This window comes from Lontra canadensis, unplaced genomic scaffold (assembly GCF_010015895.1).
Source record: "Lontra canadensis isolate GAN:19392208 unplaced genomic scaffold, GSC_riverotter_1.0 scaffold16, whole genome shotgun sequence".
Lineage (NCBI taxonomy): Eukaryota > Metazoa > Chordata > Mammalia > Carnivora > Mustelidae > Lontra > Lontra canadensis.
In genome coordinates, this window is record NW_022631010.1 from 8752888 (window position 1) to 8769719 (window position 16832).

General features: G+C 42.8%; 1 protein-coding gene across 2 annotated transcripts in view; it reads left to right on the forward strand.

Annotated features, from left to right (window-relative positions):
- Nucleotides 1-16832, forward strand: part of SHLD1 (shieldin complex subunit 1) — a 75249-nt gene that overhangs the window by 45228 nt on the left and 13189 nt on the right. The window lies entirely within an intron of this gene.

The window sequence follows — 16832 nt, forward strand, 5'->3', positions numbered from 1 at the left end:
CTCAACCACTTGCACAGAAAAGCTGAGGGTCTGGGTAATCATGGCAACCTGCCCTGGATATTGAATGAACGACTAGAGAAATGAACCGTTTTGTGCAGCCCTGTCGTTACTGTGCGTAGGACCCAGCAAGAGGATGTTCAGCAAGAACAGAATAAGGCAGAGGCCGGTCAGTACAGTCATAGCTATTACTGAACCCGACCGCGTGGCCACAGGCCCCCAGCTGACATTTGTATCAGCTCGTTATTGGATTCCTCATTACAGCCTCGGCTGGGCTGGCAGGCTTGGACAGCCCACAGTGCAAATGAAAAATAGATGAGTCTGACTCAGGGAGCATTTCCTTTCCTCCTTTTCTCCTGAAGGAAAGGAAAAGCAATTGCCGTGGAAACTATTTCTGGTATTAATAGAAACAGCACGGCTGGGGTCTGCTGGCCAAAGGCAGGCAGCTGAGTTAAGATGGTGAGATGCCATTTAGAACAAGTAACGGGAGGGACGTGCTGTTGTTCCCCGTCCCTGGTGCTCCTTGTTTTCCCCGAGCACTGTTCTCACCGTCTTATCTACCGCAAGAGACCTTACACATATCACTGATTGATATTTCCCTTATGGTGTCAGCTGTCATCTCAAGAATGGGTTATTATGCACCTGCCAACATGGGAAACATTGGTTTGCATTTTCTGGACCACAAGGGGTTGTGATTTAAGCACAGAGGGAGGGAGCCCTGGGCTTTTCTTTATCGTCGGTGGGTGTGAACTTGGCCGCAGGTTATTTTCTTGTGCTGTCCAAGGTTCTATTTTTTTGGTCTGTGATCAAGCCATTCATGATTTTCAGATGGCAACAAGATGTATTTAAACTCTCTGTGATCAAAGATCCTACAGGAAGAATTATTTAACCTTATCTGTTCTCTGTAACCATAACCCTCCTTTTCCCATATTGAAATAACTATTCATATATTTTTTTTTGGTAACGTGAGGTTTCTTAGGATCATAGTTGTGGTCTCTAGCACAAGTGGCTTTAATTTATTTGGATATGGTCTTTTAGTTTCTTTCAGGATTTCTGCCATTCAGATACCTGTACGGGATTCTGCGTTGTCACTGAGGCAGGGTTTGTAGAAGGTAGCAAGACTTTCCTCAAGTAACTTTACTTCAGCGATCTACACAGATGGCTGTCCCAAGAATGTCATCACCAGCGGCGCCTGGGTGGCTCAGTGGGTAAAAGCCTCTGCCTTCGGCTCAGGTCATGGTCCCAGGGTCCTGGGATCGAGCCCCGCATCGGGCTTTCTGATCTGCAGGGAGCCTGCTTCCTCCTCTCTCTCTGCCTGCCTCTCTGCCTACTTGTGATCTCTGTCTGTCAAATAAATAAATAAAATCTTAAAAAAAAAAAAAAAAGAATGTCATCACCAATGCCTTGCCTCCTGTAAGAGCTTGGATTCTCTTTGCCCAAGCCAGAGTGGTCATTCTAGCGCAGAGGTTGAGAACAAGACTCTGGTACTAGACCTCCCTAGTCTGAATCCAAACTTTACCACTTGCTAGCCTGGGACCTTGAGCAACTTCCTGAGCCTGTCTGTGCCTCTGCTTCCTGATCCATCAATGGGATACTTCATGAGAAAGCTAGTGGGTTATGCTCAAGCTTGTGGGATAGTGTCTGGCATATAGTAGGTTCCATATAAGTGCTGTATTCTCTGGCTGGTCTGTCATCCCGCCTCTCCCACACCCCCTCTTCACCGTCACCTTGACCTTCCCTCCATTGCCCAGCACCCTCCCTTCTCCCACAGGCATCTTCCTGTCTGCATCTGCCTCTCAGGCCTTCACCAGCACCCCCTCCCTGAAATCCTTGCTGCAAAACTGTTTCAGTTCACATCCTGGTGGGGTACAGATGACACTGTCCAACCAGCTAATTTGAGGAAAGCTTAATAAAGCGATTATGTATAAAGGTGTGAGCAGGTGAGGAAAGCACAAGGGGAAGCTGAGTACCCAGGCCTAGGAATCCTGAGAGACCACCTCACAGGAGCTGTGTTGAGAGGGCTGTGTCCGACAGGAGCCGGGAGCTGGGTGGAGCCAAGCAGCCCCCTCATGGCAACCACCCAAGAAGAGAGCCAGGGAAATAAGGGCTCTGACCTTAGCTTTCTCTCTCTTTTCATCTCCTGCTGAGCAGCCCCCCCCCCCACAACACACACACACACCTTGCCCCTGCCCCTGGTTCCCAACTCCAAGGCAGAGAGCAAAGGCATCCTTCCATAAGTCCATGGGGTCAGCCTCCCAGAGAGGGCAGGGTGGAGCCAGGTGGAGGATAGGGGCAAAATATCTGCATCATGCCCCAAGGACCTCTGGTCTGCAGCACCCACATAGCTTGGATTATAACCAAGCTCCATGCTCAGTGGGGAGTTTGCTTGATGATTCTCTTCCTCTGCCCCTCCCCCCATCTGTCTGTGGGAGTTTGCTTGAGGATTCTCTTCCTCTGCCCCTCCCCCCATCTGTCTGCCCCCCATCTGTCTCTGTGCCTCTCAAATAAATAAATCATTAAAAAACATTAATGGCAGGGGCGCCTGGGCGCCTGGGTTAAACCTCTGCCTTCGGCTCAGGTCGTGATCTTAGGGTCCTGGGATCAAGCCCCACATTGGGCTCTCTGCTCAGTGGGGAGTCTGCTTCCTCCCTGTCTGCCTGCTTGTGATCTCTCTCTGTCAAATAAATAAATAAAATATTTAAAAAAAATTAATGGCATGGAAATGACTAGTGGAAAGATAATAAATACCACTCTCCTGGCTGAAGATGACATTTGATATGAATCATGGATTTAGCGTATATAACAGTGGTGAACTCTAGCATATGCCATACGTAAGCAAACCACTTTCTGTCCCGTTGTCCCCACATCCAGATTTAGTTGCTGTCATATTCTCTGCGGGCACCCTAGAGGTCGCTTTTTAGAATTATCTCTGTGGTCATTTATTCCTTGTTTCACCTGCTCTTCTAGATCTTTAACTCCATAAGGACAGGGACCGGATCTGTGTTGTTCATCACAGAATCTCCAAACCTTAGAACAGAATACAGGACCCAATAGATCCTTCACATCTATTGTTGAATGAATAAATATGCTGGTCACAGTAGCCTGTGATCTGTCACAGGAGTCCAGCAGAATAAGGATTCTAGGTGCCACGGAGGGGCCCAGGAAGTTCCTTTAAATGCACTTCAGGTCATTCCTTACTGCTGCAAGGCGTCATTTCCTTCTGACCCTCCCTTCCCCCCATTACAGCAGCCACCCTCTCTGCTTGGAGCAGAGATGGGAGCAGGTCTTGTACCAAGAACAAATTCCCTCTTCTTTCAGTCTTCAAAGAGAATATAATAGTGGGGGAATTATCTTCTGAAATGATTCTGTTTCTCATTTCTCTCTCCCAGTTGTGTTTATTTGTAGTTTATTAACCTGATGGTGCCCAGCAAAATATATTGGATTGTTATTTGGACCAGTTCAGACCTATTCAGCCATCTTGAAAGTGTGTCATGGGGCATTATCAGGTCTTATCATTGAAAATTGGCGTCATTTTATGTTATTCCCTACTGTGATAGTCCGACCAGATTTTATTATGAATGAATGACTTCAGGGAGTTCTTTTTAAAGGTCACAAATGATGTTTAATATCCTCAAAAAAGATTACTTTTTAGAAAGGGTAAGTAGCAACACCGGCTGGAAGCCTTAATTTATTTAAGCCCTATCACTGCTCAGTAATCTTTTTATCTGCCGTTTTCCTGACGTTTAATATTCTAGGAAAAAAAATAAAAAAGTTCTGGAGAGGAAATTAAACTTGAGGGTTGAGATAACAGGGCTCTTATAAAGCTTACATACTGGAGGTGTTCGAAAAAGGTCCTGGGGGTGCCTGGGTGGCTCAGTGGGTTGAAGCCTCTGCCTTCGGCTCAGGTCATGATCCCAGGATCCTGGGATCATGATCGAGCTCCAAGTCGGGCTCCCTGCTCGGCAGGGAGCCTGCTTCCCCCTCTCTTTCTCTGCCTGCCTCTCTGCCTACTTGTGATCTCTGTCAAATAAATAAATAAAATCTTTAAAAAAAAAAAAAAAGAACAAGAAAAAGATCCTGACCACCCCCCCCCAAAAAAAAGCAAAAAAGCAAAAAGCGATTAGCTTAGAGGGACTCCGTAGGATTGTCTAAAGTAAAAGCCTGAAAAATTGGGTGGATGTACTTCACAAACTTAGAGAACATTAGCTCTGGGGCCATATTGTAAGAGGTTTTTACTGAGGCATCTGTTGTAAATGAATTGCCTCTTTTCTGCCTGATAACCGAGGTTTAAGTTTGGGGGTTTTACGATAGAAGCAATTAAAAGCTCAACACTGTTATATTTTTCATTAATTTACCAGTGAATGGTTGGGTTTATATGAATAATTGATTCATTTTGAAGATAATTATAATGCTAAGTTGTGTTTTACTAGGCAGCTTGTCCTTGTAATATAATTTGCCTTTAACTACAATATAATTTCTTCTGCCCTTCTGGTTATCAGATTTTTCTTTAGGAGAACAAAACAAGCATAAGCAGTATCTACGAAGATATATTTTTAAGGTAGATGAAAACAGAATGGTTTGGGAGCTCTCAGTCTTGGATGACGGAAGGTCAGATTCAGATCAAGTCTGGTAATAGGATATCCTAGTTAGAGCCAGGAACAGGCAAAAGCACAGATGGGCCCTTAATTCTCAGATAAACCACTACATCTATTTGTAGTATCTCCAAAAGCCGAACATTTGTATCCCCTGCAACCCAGAATTTCTGCTCCCAGATACATACCCAGCAGAAATGCATTCTTACGTTTGTGGAAAGACACGCACGGGAATAGTCATAGCAGCACCAATTATAATAGCCATAACTAGAAACTACGCACATGCCCATCATCTGTAGAATGGATAAGTAAGTTCCTACAATGGAAAATGAACGGACTGTTACTCTGTATAACAACAGCACGGGAGCCTACTTAAAAAAAAAAAAAAGTTACAAATATATCAATTTGCACATTGGGCATAGCTATAATTTTTTTAAAGATTTTATTTATGGGGCGCCTGGGTGGCTCAGTGGGTTAAAGCCTCTGCCTTCGGCTCAGGTCATGATCCCAGGGTCCTGGGATCGAGCCCTGCATCGGGCTCTCTGCTCAGCAGGGAGCCTGCTTCCTCCCGTCTCTCTCTGCCTGCCTCTCTGCCTACTTGTGATCTCTGTCTGTCAAATGAATAAATAAAATCTTAAAAAAAAAAAGATTTTATTTATTTGAGAAAGAGAGCATGAGTCAGCGGGGAGGGTCAGAGGGCAGGGGAGAAGCGACTCCCTGATGAGCTGGCTGTGAATGCAGGGCTTGATCCCAGGACCCCAGGACCACCTCCTGAGCCAAAAGCAGACACTTAACCAACTGAGCCACCCAGGCACCCCTGGACATTGCTATAATTTTTGAGCTGATTCATTACAAAGCCAGTGACACTTTGACAGAGGTTCAAGGGTACACGAGTACTGTACTGCTTTGTCTTGAGGCAGAACCACATTATCTACCAGAGGAAACCACTGGGACACTTCAGCCTAGTTGTGATTTTTTTTTTTTTTTTTTTTTTTTTTTTGGTGGAGAACCACTGGAGCTTATCCAAATCCCCCCCTACCTTTTGCGCCCAGCCCTAGTTTCCCAGTTCAGTGAAATCTTTATGGCACCTCTGACCTCTGTTCTCTTATGAGCTCCAATTACAGCCATCATCAGAAGAACCGGGTTACGGTTAAGAGTTCTCTAGGTGGTTTATGTCTTCTGATTCCTTCTTGACTGAGTTTGTCCAGGCCGACAGCTCCAGCTTCCATTTCTCCATCCAGGCGGGCATCTGTGGCTGTTTGATAAATATTTGACAAATGACTGTTGCTCTTGAAGATGCAGGGACATGAGCAGAGGCTCTGCCCGAGGCAGGGCAAGCATTTGCTTTTAAGTGGCCATGGTTGTATTGCTTCGAATTGTTTCAATTTGATTTCTCCCATCCCTTTGATCTCTCTCTCTCTCTCTTTAAAATTTTCTTGTTTACGTGTTTGTTGTCGAAGACTGGGAATTATGAAAAGGCACGCAGAAGTAAAGGAGAAACACCCATAAGCCTTCCATTCAGAGGAAAAAATTCTTTTACTATTTTGCTGTATTCTTACTTTTTGCTATAATGCCATTGCTTCATGCTCCCTGCCCTCACCTCCCTTTCTTTCATTTCTTTTTTTTTTTTTTAAGATTTTATTTATTTGACAGACAGAGATCACAAGTAGGCAGAGAGGCAGGCAGAGAGAGAGAGAGTCAAGCAAACTCTCCGCTAAGCAGAGAGCCTGATGCGGGGCTCGATCCCAGGACCCTGAGATCATGACCTGAGCCAAAGGCAGAGACTTAACCCACTGAGCCACCCAGGCGCCCTTCTTTCATTTCTGAAGAGTAATAGGAATGAGTCAAGCAAAGAAACTGCTCGCATTTTTTAAATTTTATTTTATTTTTAACCACTCCACATTTTTAAAGGGTTCTCAGGCTAGAAACCATGCACTCTAGTCCTGCCTCTGTTTTCCTGACTCTCCATATGCTAAGGTGTGGCTTAGCTTAAGAACTGAGCTTTTGTGCCTTGCTACAGAATAGCACAGCATAAGGTGTAACTCAGGCTTCTCTGAGCCCCAGCTTTGAGTTCTTAGATTAGCTTTTTGGGTGCATATATCATACTCCGAATTACGGAGAAGAACTTAAGAGTTGTTCCAGAATAGAACTAGACTGTTTCCTCATGTTACAGCCCTCAACCTCATCCTGAAAGCAGGATGAGAGCTTTTAAACTTCTTAGACTTCATCATCTTCCAGACTGTGGAAATGCATGAATCCTAATTCTCTGCCTGAGAATCAGAACAGAAGAGTTGCCTCTCTAGGTAGAGATTTCTGGACTTTTGTCCTAGGCTGTCCTGTTCTTTCTGTTTCTGGAACCACGGGGTGATCCCCTTCCCTCCACCAGTGCTGTGTGGCTGACGCACCTGTCTTCCTCTTCATGACCCGGAGCTCCCCATCCGTCACCTGGGGTGCCCATGGGCACATGCCATGCCGTGTCTACACACTTGTTTTTTCCTCCCAAAAGACACTCCTGTGCTTGTCTCTTTGACTTTCTTCCATTTTTCTCCTCTAGACTCCTCAAGCTTCATCCCTCCTTTCTCTTTAGACTCCTGAAGTATTTAAATGATACTCGTTTAAATAAGATTAGTCATTGGTAAGAAGAAAAATCCCTCCCGTAACACCAACAGACTATTTCTCTTGACCTTTAAAATACCTTAATGGGCACATTGTAAGGTTTGTTCAGCTCTGCTCAGGTTGGGCCCCATGTGACAGCTGCATTATCTCTAAGCCTGTAAATGATTGTCCTGGACAGAAGCCATCTACAGGGAGACCCCTGCTGTATGGTGTGTGTGCACAACAAACAGAGACAGAATAGTTTTAGAAAATCTAGTTACCAAAATAATTATAGAAAAGAGAAAAGAAATAGATAGTGTTTAGATTCGCACCTTTATCGTTTTCTTCTTGACTAACTCTTGGCCTATGTTCAGTTACCTGAAGTGGCCCTGTAATCTTCATGTAAGATGCACCTGCTGTCCTTGGCAGTGAGGAGACAAGACTTCACACGTCTTTACATTAGATACCCTTCCACTTGGTGACCCTTGGAATGCAGGTACATGCTGAGGGGAAATTTGTAGATAAGATTTTGTTATTATGCTTAGTGTTTGGGAAAGCAAATGGGCAACTCCCACTTATGTCTGAGGCTTCTCCTGAGAGCTGCCCACCAGGAGGGAGGTGTAGGTATGGTGGAGACTTTCTCTCTCTGGCTCTCCTTTCCTGGGAATCCTTTTCTTCCAACATGACTTTCCAAAGTTAAAAAGAAAAATTTTTTTTGACAGAGACAGTAATGTGTATAACTTTAATGCAGAGGAAGAACTGGGGATGTGATCATTTCTGTCGTGATACAGAAAAAAAACACAAACTTATCCAGCTGAGTTGCATCCTAATTGGATTAATTCTTAGAGTAAAATAGCTTTCTTGGGTTTTCTGTTGGTTTGTTTGTTTGTTCTTTGGCTTTCTTGTTTTTAAATTAAAAGTAATCTATGGTCATTATGAAAAAAATCTGAGTAGAGATGGCTGAGAAGAGTAACAATAATAAGAACAACAGCATTTACAGAGCACTCAGTCGTGCTTCCCCGTTCTGCTTCATTTCATCGTCCTCCAGTTCTGTGGGTGAGGTTCTGTTATAAGCTGGTTAATGGGGGCGCCTGGGTGGCTCAGTCAGTTAAGCGCCTGCCTTCGGCTCAGGTCATGATCCAGGGATCCTGGGATCCAGTCCCCCATCAGGCTCCATGCTCAGCGGGGAGCCTGCTTCTCCCTTTGCCTGCTGTTCTCCCTGCTTGCTCTCTCTCTCTCTCTCTCTCTCTCTCTCTCTTTCTGGCAAATAAATAAACAAAATCCTTAAAAAGAAAAAAAAAAAAAAGCTGGTTAATGTTTTTAACCCTGCCATCTTGAACTTGTTGGAAAACCAAGTCCCCTTTCTCGTGGAACACCTGCTCCACCTGTTAGGACGCCGGTGGTGGTCTGCGGACACCGTTCGGGAAAAGAGAGGTTCAGCAGTCTCACTAACGAGGGCCAGGGCTGGGACCAGACGCAGCTGCCTCCCTTTACAGGGGCCTCCCTCTATCACCACTGGCTTTCAGATTCTTCTGACTAGTTGTGTCGATGGTGATTTGGGATCTTCCTTCCATGTTAAAACCGAGAGCATTATATTAATTCATTTTTTCTGACTTGCTAAAACCAGTTTCCTCAGCCCTGGTGTCCCACTAGAGATAGGACAAGGACCCCTAGCTCTAGTCACAATCAGATAAGAAACCAGACACACACAAGCTTTCAGTAGTAGGAAGGAAGAGACACTGAAGAGACCATATACAGAGCACTGTGGGTTCTGGGAAACAGGCCAGCCAGCTGCACCTGGGGAACTGGGGAGACTCCACAGATGAGGGGCGCAGACACCAGGCCCCCAGGAGCAGTGGAGTCCCAGGTGCCCCAGGTCAGTGAGAGGAGAGTTAAGACCATATTTGGCCGCATGCAAGTGGCAGGGCTTTGAGCAAGGTGCCCAGTGAGGAGCAGATGGTGTTTAAAGTCGGCTCTGAGTCACTCTTTGAAATTACAGAAATTCAAGGAGAAGGATTTGGAAGGCCTCCAGCCAGCTCTGTGACCTTCTAGTCCCTCAGTAATCATTTGGCGTCTAGCTCAGAAATGGGAGTTCTCTGCAAAAGTGGGTCATCCAGAAAAAGTGGCCGAATGATTTCAAGAGAAGGAAAGAGTTCTTGTGCCTAAGCCTGTGAACCACTGGGGTAACTCTCACTCTCCTGAAGGACGGATTACCAGCAAGTTGCCCTGCTGGGTGGCTTTGACCCAGGCTCCGGTGCTGTGGGTTCTCAACTCTTGCCCCATCTCCACAAATGACTGGATAAAGGTTACATAAAACTCCCAACTCAGGGGGGCGCCTGGGTGGCTCAGTGGGTTAAGCCTCTGCCTTCGGCTCAGGTCATAATCTCAGGGTCCTGGGATCGAGCCCCGCATCAGGCTCTCTGCTCGGTGGGGAGCCTGCTTCCTCCTCTCTCCCTGCCTGCCTCTCTGCCTACTTGTGATCGCTGTCTGTCAAATAAATAAATTTAAAAAATCTAAAAAAAAAAAAAAAAACAACTCCCAACTCAGGGCTGGAAGATACTTGTCTTCTCCATGTGAACGCGTTTGAGATGGAAACTATATTTTCTGTTGAATGATTTTCTTGTTGCCTTGGCAACCGGTTGGGTTCTTTTTTTTTTTTTCCTAAGCTTTTGATTTTTCTCAACAACACGAGCTGCTTCCTTTGATTTAGCTCCGACGTGTGTACAGATTTCTATCTTATTCAGGGAGTCTCTAGTGTAAGTGTTTATGAGGTATGGATTTTTTATTTTGCACCATCCTCACAAGGTTGAACAGTGTTAAATACTTTCACATGACTGTTAGACTGCCTGATTAAACCAAAGGCAAGTCAAAGCGATTTTTGTTTGTTTGTTTTTATAAGTATCACTAAATATTTTAATGTTATGCTTTTTAACATCTCTGACAAGGTCTAGGTGGAAAATTTTTTAAAATATTTTCATTTATTTATTCAAAGTAAACTCTGTGCCCAATGTGGAACTTGAACTCACGACCCCGAGGTCAAGAATCACATGCCCTTACCTATATGGGAAATTGTTTTCATACATGATCAATGCACATCATTCCTTTCTGTCTCCTCCTTCTCACTGGGCTCATGGCTGATTCTTAGCTTTGTTAACCTGTTCCCATCTCAGGGACTCAGCATGCACCATGTCCTCTGTCTGGACTGTGCCACTCAGATACTTGCATTGCTTCCTCCCTCCCTCGTGGCATTTAAGGCTCTGGTTAAGTGCCACCTCCTCCAAGAGGGCTTTCTGGACCTTCCCGTCTAAAAGAGCATCTTCATTCATCACTCTGGCCAGTTTGGAGATGAGAGGATCCGTCCTTGGAAAACCTGAATGAATTATCAATCAGTCCCCCTGTATGAAGCCACCAATCTATAGCTGTACCCATGGCAAGGGCTTCAAAATCATTTTTTTTAAAGATTTTATTTATTTATTTGACAGACAGAGATCACAAGTAGGCAGAGAGGCAAGCAGAGAGAGAGAGGGGGGAAGCAGGCCCCCCACTGAGCAGAGAGCCCAATGCGGGACTAGATCCCAGGACCCTGAGATCATGACCTGAGCCGAAGGCAGAGGCTTAACCCACTGAGCCACCCAGGCGCCCCCAAAATCAATTTTTAATGCCACACCCTTAAATGATGAACACTCAGCCCAGAATCTCCAGATAGTTGCAGGAAACCTCCATATCAACACAGAGAGACCAAGACTAGTAAGAAATAAAGGAATAAAGCTCTCCTCTGTGCACGTGTCTGGTAGTGTTTGATGTGCATTTGATTAATAGGAGATTTAGTCCAACATGTGGCCCATGTTCTTGGCTGGCTTGCCCATTTGTTTAAGCAAATCCATTTTCACTTGCACACAGAGTAATTAACTCAGACTCACTTTGTCGGAAGTCATGCTGAAGACATTTATCATTTCCTTCTACACCATGGAGACTATTGGGCTGTGGCTTGGAGTTGTTGAGGCTGTATGCTCATCAAAAATGGAGTAGATGCCTGTGATACTAAATTGACTTTTTAATTACTATAGATTTAATGACATCCCTCTGCCATGCACTTAATCTTCAGCAAATATTTACCCTTCCCAAACTGGCAGATTTGCAGTTTATAACTTGTCATGTCAAATGAAGCATTTCTCTTTCCCCTGCTCCTAGAAGGATCTCTTTTCAAAATTACAGTCTTTTAAGAATAGCTGACATATTCCCCTTTCTGAAGAACTTTTCAACATTTCCATCCTATGATTTGGAACGGACTCTTCTCACTCCTATCAACCTTAGTCTGTATTTATTGATCTATCTATTTTAGATAAAATTTAATGTTTTTATACAGTTATCTAGGTCATTTGCACAGAGAGAGATGGGTGGGTGGGGGAGTGGATGGATGGATGGATGGTTGGGTGGGTGGGTGGATGGATGGATGGGTGGGTGGATGGATGGAGATAGATGGACAAACCGAACTGTATTAAAGATGTGTGGATATATAGTTTCAGATAACAGAGGATACATCACAAACTTTAGTCACATGGTTTCCAGTTCATAAGAGCTGTGTAATAGCTTTCTGAGCAGAAGCTAAATAACCGTCATTCTATTACATCCAACATAGTTTCCCAGACTTTTTGAGGAAAATGGAATTAGTTAGATATTCCATTAGAAAGTCCTAAAATAACTTCAGGATACTTGTAAATGTTCTTTTAATTTGTACCATGGAACTAGTGTGAGGAGCTGGAGTTGGAGGTAGTTGTTGAGGCCTGGGTGTGGATGTCTTCGGTCACTGGTGATAGGACATTTTCAACAACCCTTCCCGGCAATACTTGAGAACACCTTCCAAGCCAACATTTAAATGGTCAAGTAAATTCATATATTTCTGAATTATGAAGATGAGAAACAGATTTAAAATTCTAGAGATGATGTCAGGATTAATGAGTATAGCTAATATGAACATGGAAGTTTGTACATCAAGACCTGGAGACCTCACACCCATGAGCTTGCCTGTGCCCTGTACTATTATTCTCTTATATGCTTTCATAGTGTTTAAGACCATGCTTCCTGAGTTTCAGTCCTGACCTTGCCACTTACTAGCTGTGTGTCTTCGACCAAGTTTCATAATCTGTGCCTCAATTTCATTATCTGTGAGTCCATCAGTGAGCTCACTCTATGCCTAGTCCAACCTCCTCTTCTTAGAGAGAATGGAAGTTCCCATTTTTGGAATCTCTCATAGCTAGAGTTCTGGATGTGAATTAGATCTGCTAATCAAATGCATTCCCATATTCATTTAGATTCCTAGGTTATGTGGGAAGAGACTTGGGCATGGGACATTCATTTTTAGCTGGAATGGATAATGTCCAAGGCAGCATGGTCTGGAACCAGCAACTGATGGCTTTCAGATTCAGCAGGAGCTTCCTGATTGGGAAGTTTCCGGATTGTAGCAGAAGCTGTGTTAACTTGGAGCAGCATCTGCGGCAGCAGCTTCCTAATTGTTTAGGTTTCAAATAATGAAGAGCCTGAGCCCCTTTGGCTGATTTTGGGGAGTAATCCCTCAAAGCTCAGCCTAGAGTCTCTTGAGAGCCTAGGGCTCTCCCAACAGCAGTGTGTACTGTGGTATACTTCTAACCATCTCTCTTTCTTCCTCAAGTAGCCAAAGTGATTTATGTCGGCCTCACCTACATATCAAGAGCAGTCCACTTAGCTTGTAAGATTTGTTGATAGAGTTAATGAGGTAAAGCATTTCCAGTGCTTAGAGCATCTGGCATGCTTTTTCTTTTTTAAAATATGCTTCAGGCTCTTTCTGACCCTAGTCAGTTGTACACCTACAACCATGAATAACACATATTTATTAGTTTGTTGGTTCATTCACTTATTCATTTGTTCATTCATACATTCATTCATACATTCATTGAAACAGATATTTGCTGAATGTTTATTCTAATCAAGAGATGTTCCTGCTGCCCTAGGGTAATGGCTACAACCTAAGTGAACATTAGAACCATCTGGGAAGGTTTTTTTAAAACCTTAATGTCTGGGCACCTGGGTGGCTCAGATGGTTAAGCGCCTGCTTTCAATTCAGATCATGGTCCCAGGATCCTGGGTTCCTGTTCCGCATCGGGCTCCTGCTCAATGGGGAGCCTGCTTCTCCCTCTGCCTTTTTCTCTCTCTCTCTCTCTCATGAATAAATAAGTAAAATTTAAAAAAAAAACAATTTTTATGCAACATCTCGGACTTACTGAAGACAGGGAGTGTGTGTGTGTAGATATTTTCTTTCTTTCTCTCTCTCTTCCTTTCTTTCTTTCTTTTTTTCAGAGAGAGTGTGTGCCTGCACACCTGGGGAATGGGGGAGGGGCAGAGAGAGGGAAAGAGAATTCCCAGGAGACTCCATGCTGGGCACAGAGCGCAACATGGGAGCAATTCCATGATCCCGAAATCAAGAGTTGAACACCCAACCAACTGAGCCACCCAGGCACCCCTGTAGATATTTTCTTAATTGAGATACTATTTTCATACAATAAAGTACACAAACTTTATGTGTTCCGGCTTGGTGGATTTTTACATATGTATGCACCCAGTAAACCACTATCCAGATCGAGATACAGAGAAACAGAAAATGTGCATGAAAGATTTATTGTGTGCATGGATTTTGGGGGTGCTTTCCTTAGAAGCTAAAGTTTCAAATGCATTTGAGATTTTGCTACTCAGAACTCAAAAAAAAATTTAGTCCTCTGGAATAACCAGTATAATCAGGTTACTTTTTCTTTTTTTCTTTTTCATACTCCCCTACAAATTTGTGTCTCCTTCTAGATTTATGGAAGAAAATGATTTCATTTACATGTGAAATGAAATTAAGGAGGACCTTAGGTAACAGAAAATTGCAAAATAGCTATAAAGCACTAAATGTTACCAGTAGTAACTTTGTGAGTCAAAACCTCTGTCTCTATTTATCCTATGATTGGCATAGTTTATTGACTATAGGAAAGTTCAACTGCTTTCTTAAAACTAAGCTATACAGCTTCTTTTGTGTGATCTCTTCAAAGAGAGTGAATATCATGAGTGAAAAATTAATTATTTTCCCTTTTTTCAAAATAGTGTTTGGAACCAATGACTGCATAATTAGTATTGCAAGGCTGAGGCCACCAGAGCAACAGGCATTAGCTGAGTTAGGAAGATAAACTTAGTAATTATTTGAAAAGCAAATGGAAATAGTTGATTGCAGAGAGAGAAAATGTCATCTGCAAAACAAAACATTGAGAGCATCTACATTTTTTATAAAACCAATGAGAACAACTTTGATGTTGAATTACTTTGCATAATTGGCTCATTACAGAATGAAACTTTCGACACAAAATGTACGGTGGACATGAATTACACTTTTAAGTTGGTCACATGTGATTTGGAATCAAAGTGTAACACTGGGACCCTGTTTCAAGGAGAACTGCTCCATATTAGGGAATTAAACAGATTCACATCACCGAAGGAATAGAAAACATGAAAATTCTCTGTGGCTCATTTCTCTGCCTTCAGGCAAACTCTCCATAAATTAACCTAGGTATTGTTCATTTTGGGTGTTCTTAAAGAATGAACTTTGGACCGGGGTTGGGGGTGGGGAGCAATCTGGCTATGACAATTATTTTTGTGTTGATCTGACCAGGGAGGAGAATTATCTCCTCACCATTTCCTGAGTGGTCCTAGGTTGGCATTTATGTCTGTTAGAACGTGAAGATATTATTCCACGGCCTTCTTTTCTTTTCTTTCTTTCTTTTCTTTTTTTTTTTTTTTTTAAGATTTTATTTATTGATTTGACAGAAAGCGAGCGCACAAGCAGGGGGAACAGCAGGGAGAGGGAGAAGCAGACTCCCCACTGAGCAAGGAGCCTGATTCAGGGCTCAATCCCAGGACCCTAAGATCATGATATGAACTGAAGGCAGACACTTAACCAGCTGAGCCACCCAGGCTCCCCTACTCCTCCACCTTCTTGCTTCTATTGTTACTGTCCAGACATCAACTGTCAACTGAATTGTCATTCATTTATGGGGAATCTGTCTTTTTTTTACTGGGTGGTTGAGGAATTTTTATTTTTCCTTTTGATAATCTACAGTTTTATCTCATGCTTAGCAATTGGGGTTCTTTTTATTTATCCCACTTGCAGAACATGGTGATTGCTAAATGTGAGGATTCATGCTTTCATCAGTTCTAGGAAATTTCTACCCATTAACTCATTATGCATTGCCTTTTCCCCATTCCCTCTCTTATGTCTTTCTGAAATTCCAATTAGATGCACGTGGGACCATTTCACTTTGACTTAAACGTATCTCTTCATTTTTTTGTTTTGTTTTCTCCATCTCTTTGTCTGTCTGTGCTAAATTCTGAATAGTATCTTCAAATCTGATTTCTATTTTCTAATTCTCTTTCCAGTGGTGTTTGACCTATCTGACCCATCTACAGTGGTATAAATACCTAGTATCATAATTTTCCATTTTTCTAAGTTACTTTTGTTTCTTTTTCTGATTCACTGATTTAGTTTTTGAAGTCTCTTGTTCCTAACTCAGACTTTTCTATTTCTTATTTCTGTAACATATTAAACATACTTGTTTTATATTCTGTGACCATTGACTAGTATCTAAAGTTTCTGTGAGATTTATTCTGGGACTGGCTCCATTGCCTCGTTTCAGTGTGCATTTTGTGACTGTTGTTTTTTTGTGAGCTCCTGTTCACTGGAATTTTATGTAAAGGGTTTCTTTTGACATTTGAGTGAAGGTACATTCCTCTAAAGAGAATTTACCTTCTCTTTCTCTAAACAAATAAGGGCACATTATTCTGGAACCAGCCTGAAATAAATTCCTGGCTGGGGTTTTCAGACCATAAAAATAGTCTTAATTCAGGCCACAAACACAGGTAAGGTCAGGCTCATAGTTGAATCTCCCCAGGAATGCTTCTTTTTTCTTCTCTCTACCCAGGGCCAAAGCCAAGACAAACAAGTTTTCTTACTGGGACTCTTGGCAAGGCATTTTTTTCTCTAGTTCATCTTAAGGGTGTAACTTCAGGGCTCTCAGCTTTATTCAGTGACCTCCTTTCAAGCCCCCCATCTTGCCCGATGCTAGACTCTGTTTCCTGAAGCCTAAGTGCCAATAAAGTTGATTTGCCAGATTCTGACACCAGCTCAGGGTTCATTTACCTCTTGGAATATCCATTGTGATTTTGCTTTTGGTCTCTGAGGATTCCTCTTCCTTTATTCCTACTCGGTTGCGCATTTTAGAAGACTTAAAAAAAAAATTTACCCAGAATTTTTAGATGTTTGGCAACAAGGATTTTCATAATATCTTGTCCATCACATTTTTTTGTTGTTGTTGAAAATATATAACTATCTCTGCCATCCTACTAGAGGTGTTCTTATAAAGCTGGAAATTCAATTCCATATTTGCCCCCACTACCAGCTCTTAATAATTCATGTTGGAAACATTTTCAACACAAATACATCCTAAACACCTCATGTCTCATATTTTCTGCCTCTCCATCAGCACCAGCTTTTATTTCTTTGCCATCTCTAAGGTCTTTCTCTGCATAGGTTGTATTATATTTGTTATTTTTATTAATTAATTAATTAATTGATTGATTTTTTTAAGG